Consider the following 5,609-nt stretch of genomic DNA (forward strand, 5'->3'; position numbering starts at 1 on the left):
AAGGAATTATGTCAATAATAAACCAGAAAGAGAGACGTTTAAATATGTACTTCAATTAGTGTCTTTTCATTTCTTCTCTGAACATATGCAGTTATCACGTTTGTAACAATGGCCACCATTCAAGCTGTGCTAGCTGCAGATGATGTAGAGTGCAATGAGCACATGCTTATCTTTAAGCATGTGAATAGCTGTATTAAAATCATTAAGACTACTCACATGATTAAAGGTAAGAATGTTTTTAAGTGTTTTGCTGGATGGGGGCCAGAGAGCTCAACACCTTGCAGGATTGAGCCTACCAATCTATTGCTTATGAGAAGGAGTAAATTTGGAACAGTTTTATTATCCTGCTGATAATAGCTCATCTTAATTAATTAGCCTCTTACAGTTTGTATGGCAACTTCAACCTTCTCTTTATGTGTGTGTGTATATATCTATCTATCTATCTTCTTACTGTATGTTTCATTCTATGCCTCTGATGAAGTGGGCTGTAGCCCACGAAAGCTTATGCTCTAATAAATTTGTTAGTCTCTAACATGCCACAGGTACTCCTGTTCTTTTTAAATTTGGAAGAGGCATTCTCTTTTCCTTCCATTTTTAATCCTGGTAACAGTTTATTCTTCCCTGTCTAAGCAGAGAGGATTGTAACTGTATATGTTTCATACTTACAGCATTAAATGCACCTGTGACACTCTACCCACCGCCACACAAGGCTTGGTGGGGTTTAAGTGGCTAGGTAGGACAATTAACTGCCCAGGCTGCACCTGAGGAAGGAGACAGGGAGCAAGCCACTAATTGAAAATGGGCTCAGCTGGGCAGGAACAGGGCCTGTAAAAAGCCTAGGAGCTATGTGTACTAACAGGGGCTGCAAGGAAGTAGTCCATGGCCACTCTTTGGGAGAAGGGTGTTGAAAGGCAGGTAAGTAGGAAGAAGCCAAGGGAAACAGCAGCAAGGGATAGGACTATACAGACTCTGGCTGCTTGTTATAGGGTCCCTGGACTGGAACCCAGTGTAGAGAACAGTCCTGGGTTCCCCTACCAGCCTCTGAGAAGTGATGCAGGGTCTTGAAGATGCCAGCTGGTCTGGAAGGATTTTGATTTTCCTGGAAGGGGAGGATCTTAGTGACCTGGCTGGAAGGCCAAGCCAGGAACAGAAATCTGTAGCTCCAGGAGTGAGAAGGACCACAGGATGAACGAGATGACAGGCAGAGACACTGCCAGAGGAGGGCAGTGCCTGGCAAGAGCTAAACCCCTGAGCTACCAGCAGGAGGTGCTATTTGTGGCGAGTGGATCCTGTGAGAGGTCCATAAAGGGAATAATCTAATAAATCCGAAGATATATCTTGCATGCAGCTATCAGATAAAGTATGTGGGTTGTTTTTTTTTTTTTTTTTTTAAACTAATTTGGGCACAGTAATTTAAAAGAGAATATAAGGAGTCCTTATACATACCTGCACACTCTTTTTCTCGGTGGGTCTTTTGTGTGTCTTGATGGGTGCTGTTCTTTTTGATATTTGGAAATGTTTAAGCCAATATTGAAGCAGAGACTTTATTTTGTTTTTTGTGTTCTATAATTCCAGTTTTTGGCCCTATAGAACTGGAGAGGAAGGATGTCTTGCAGTTAGAGCACTGGAGTGAGTATCTGAAAATATCGAGTCTAGTCTTCACTCTGACACAGGCTTCCTGTGCAGCCTAGGGCAAGTGCACTCTGCTTCAGAACCTTATTTTACATTGGTGGAAAACACTTCTCTTCCACCAGGGATGTAGTGCTGCTATGTGACTGTCGGGAAAGCACTTTGTTTTCAGATGGAAGGTGCTACAGAAAACAAACCCATGAGGAGCCAAGGGAGCTGTGTGAGATCCTCAGAGCTTGGCTTATCCCTGGGTGTATAGCGGTCAAACCCTGTATCAGGCAAGGAAGGAAGGAGACAGAGAAGTTAAAGTGGAAACTCAGTTGTGCATTCAAGGTCTGTATGTGTTGTTTTTTAAACAAATATTTTTGAAACCTGTGGTAATACTCTGAGACTTGGTGCTGTAGAACAGCTCTGCCAGTTTAAGGGTTGATCTGGAACTCATTGAAGTCAATAGAAAACTACACTCCCATTGGTTTAACTGACTCTAGATCAGAACAGTTGTCCATGTAGAACTTCTGTATGGGCTAATGGGAACGTTGGGGGCACAAGGAATGAAAGATCTGGTCCATATATTGTTGCCATTTATCCTTTAGACTGGGGGGGGGCGGGGGAATGGAGAAATTCTTAGGCCTCTTGGTGCAAAACTGCCATAGAGGCAGCATAGGTGGCTGGTGCAGTGCTCCTCGTGCACAAGGGAATTCTCTGGTGGCACAAACACTGTAGCAGTTCCTGTGCAACTGCTCCTCTCTTGCCCTGGCACAGCGAGGGTTTGGCTTTACCCACTCGACACCCTGGCAATTCCTGGCTGCCAAAATGACCCATGTGAAACTGCTGGCAGCTGGTTATTTTAAACAGCCTGAGGCTGCTCTAAATCTACACTGGGGGCTGGGCTGGCACAGAACTAGCGTCAAAATTGGTACAGTAGGCGCACAAAGGGCTAATCTGGGCACAGCTGAGAGTGTGGCCTTTTGCCTTAGGAATGGCTAGACACTATAGTATAGGGGTTCTCAACCTTTTCCTTTCTGGAGCGCCCCCCACCCCCAACATGCTATTAAAAACTTCACGGCGAGCTTGTGCCACAACACCACTTTTTCTGCATATCCAGTAGATTAAAATCCAGGGCTAGCATTGCGAGGTAGCAGACAGGGCAATTGCCTGGGGCCCCATGCCATGGAAGCGGGAGCTCCACAAAGCTAGGTTGCTCAGGCTTCAGCTTCAGCCCAAGGCGGTGGGGCTCGGGCTTTGGCTTCAGCTCGGGGCCCCAGTGAGTCTAATGCTGGCCTTGCTCTCTGGCTTATTTTGGCAGACCCCCTGAAACCTGCTCGCAGCCCCCCCATGGGCCATGGACCCCTGGTTGAGAACCGCTGGTATACTGCTTGCTGCTCAGTAAACACATTATGCGTGTGAGGAATCTCTGTGTATTGTGTAAATGTTCCTTCAGGGACCTTTCAAAGCTGCTGAATTGTTGGACCTATAGACTGTTACTTGATGATGTTGGTAATTTAGTTACAGGGGCTGTCTACAACACATAACATTAACACGAGAAAATTCAAGAGTGTCATTATATCATTGCAGATGCAAAGATTAAGTGTGAAATGTATTCTAGTGGCTGGAACAGGAGACTGGGAGACAGGAGGTCACATGGACTCTCTCTGACTCACTTATTTATCAGCTCTGTGCCTCTGCTTACCCACCTATATAACACCTCAGAGTTATAATTCTCACAGAAGCATTTGTAGGCTCAGGTAGAAGTTGGCAAAGATACTTCAGCATCTTGGCTGCAAGGTGCTACAGAAATGCAAAGCATTATTTTAAAAAAAAAAAAAGTGTTCAAAAGTTAAATGTGTGGTGTCGCCAATTATGAAGTAACGGGTCTTAATTCCCTCCATCCTAAGTACTCAAAGGCTTTATTGTCTATGTATGAGGACCAATGGCCTAACCTTTATGCGAATGAAAAATAAGCCTCTGTGTTAGGGGAGCACCAAACAGCTTATCTCTAAAACTGCACTCTTGAAATAGAAAACTAGCTAAGCGTTCTCATTAAATGTATGCTGCCCATTTTTACAAAAAAACGTGCTTAGTTTTGTAATAAAACTCTTAGAAAACTTCAACTAAGCTCTTTCCAATGGAACTTCTTGCCTCTGCTTGTGGCTCTATTGGAGCTACCTGTGTATTTTTCTGGGAATGATCGGCTCACTTAGTCACCAGGGCCTCCCTTCAGGGAGCAGGATGGTAACGCTCCCTTCCAGCGTTGCCAACTCTTGTGATATTTGATATTTTTCTTAAAGCACCAGCTTCTAGAATTGAGAAATTTGTAAGGGAATCTCAACTTTTAGTTAACAAAATAACCTCTAGCTTTCATAGTTGCAGAAAAAAGCTTGACAAGGTTACCTGAGTGCACCCTACAGGCTCAGAAACCAGAGAGCAAACAAAAGGAACCTAACAGTTGTGATTCCCCCATGCTTTTTAAGCAAATCTCATGATTTTTGGGGCCTGAGTCATGATTTTCTTTGGACATTTGGGGTTGGCCGGACCTCTCTTCCAGTGGGGAAAGTGGACGGGTGCAAGGACCTGATGGCAAGTGGATGCCCTCAGTCTGATTAAGGAAAGCAAAAGTAGGCTGGAGGGAAGAACACAGTATGTGGTTCCAAGCTGCCTCGCAGAAATGCTTGTTTCTAGAGATTTAAAGGTACAGTACCCAGAAAACAAAGGCCATGGTTTCTTCCTGTAAACACGATTGCTCGAATTGTCCCTGGAGTTAGTGTGCAGCATCCGCACATGGCACATCACAACCGGGAGATCTTGGATGAAATTCTGGCCTCATTGATGTAAATGGTTTTCCCATTGGCTTCAATTGAGGCAGGATTTCACCTCTTGTGCTAAAACACTGATTCCTTATGAAGAAACTGGTGTACCTTCTTTAAAGGAAAACAAATATGTAAAACACTAGAGACAACACTGGGGTTTTCGACTGATTGCTTTTCCAGAGTCGCTACCTTTTAGGGTCTAAATAGACTGACTTCTCTTTGGGTGAGACTTTATCTGCTCCGTTTCATCCCAGAGTACACTTTATGTCCGCTGTATATAAAGTCCTGAAAACAGAGTTTAGAATGGAAAAACAGACCAAGCTTTTATTACAGTGCTGCTGCAGGTAGCGGCTGTAGTAAATCAAAAACTTAGTTACCACAAAAGGCATTCCTGAAACCTCACACGTGATACTTCACTTCTAGAGAAGTCCCTCTGATAATGGAATAACAGAATTGTTTCCCTGGGATGTAATTTGGATTTAATTATTGTATGTTAAGTGGTCATTGTGTGTGGTAGATCATAAAAATATCCTTGCACTAATGTCTGTTTAATGGGACATGATTAGTTTTTAAGTATAACATGAGGAGTTATACTTAAACTGATACCACACTGGGCTTTTAGTAAAAGAGAAGGGAATTGGGTAACATATATTGGACTTCTAAGGGCAAGACTGTATTTTTTATTAAAAATGTAACTAGCAAATCCTAGACATAAGCATTCTCTCCAGAAAACTAATTCTAAATGAGGGAACAAGCATAGTATATGACACATGTCCAATCAAAATTTTGAGCGTGCATGAACACTGTTTTGCAGATAATTTACAGACCAAAAGAGTTATTTGCCAAATTTAAAATCATTATTGAACTATACAAAAAACTGCAAGCTGCTTGAAAATAATTCAAAGAGAGAGAGGTGAAGTTAGCCAGATAAAGAATTGCCCAATACTTTACATTGGCAAGGAACATGAAAGAAAAGAACATTGTTTTATAAATACAGATCACCTTCACATTACTCTTTGGCACAACTGTTCCCTCAGGGATGTGAAATCATTGTACTTTACTTTTGGACTTTGTGAATTCTCATTATAATTACCCTAGTTATAACAAGTTTTGTATGATAAATATACTACTCTTCTAGGGTTAGTAATATGAGAGTGCATACTAGAGACTACT

The 5,609-nt window shown here is 42.6% G+C and overlaps 1 long non-coding RNA gene across 1 annotated transcript; it reads left to right on the plus strand.

Moving 5' to 3' along the window:
* Nucleotides 1-737: 737 nt before the first annotated feature.
* LOC122462377 lies at nt 738-5,254 on the plus strand. Its single transcript, XR_006284885.1, has 4 exons — nt 738-915; nt 1,576-1,629; nt 1,755-1,962; nt 2,936-5,254. It is a non-coding gene; the product is annotated as an uncharacterized LOC122462377 (long non-coding RNA).
* Nucleotides 5,255-5,609: the final 355 nt, after the last annotated feature.

This window comes from Chelonia mydas, chromosome 11, assembly GCF_015237465.2.
Source record: "Chelonia mydas isolate rCheMyd1 chromosome 11, rCheMyd1.pri.v2, whole genome shotgun sequence".
NCBI classification, from domain to species: domain Eukaryota; kingdom Metazoa; phylum Chordata; order Testudines; family Cheloniidae; genus Chelonia; species Chelonia mydas.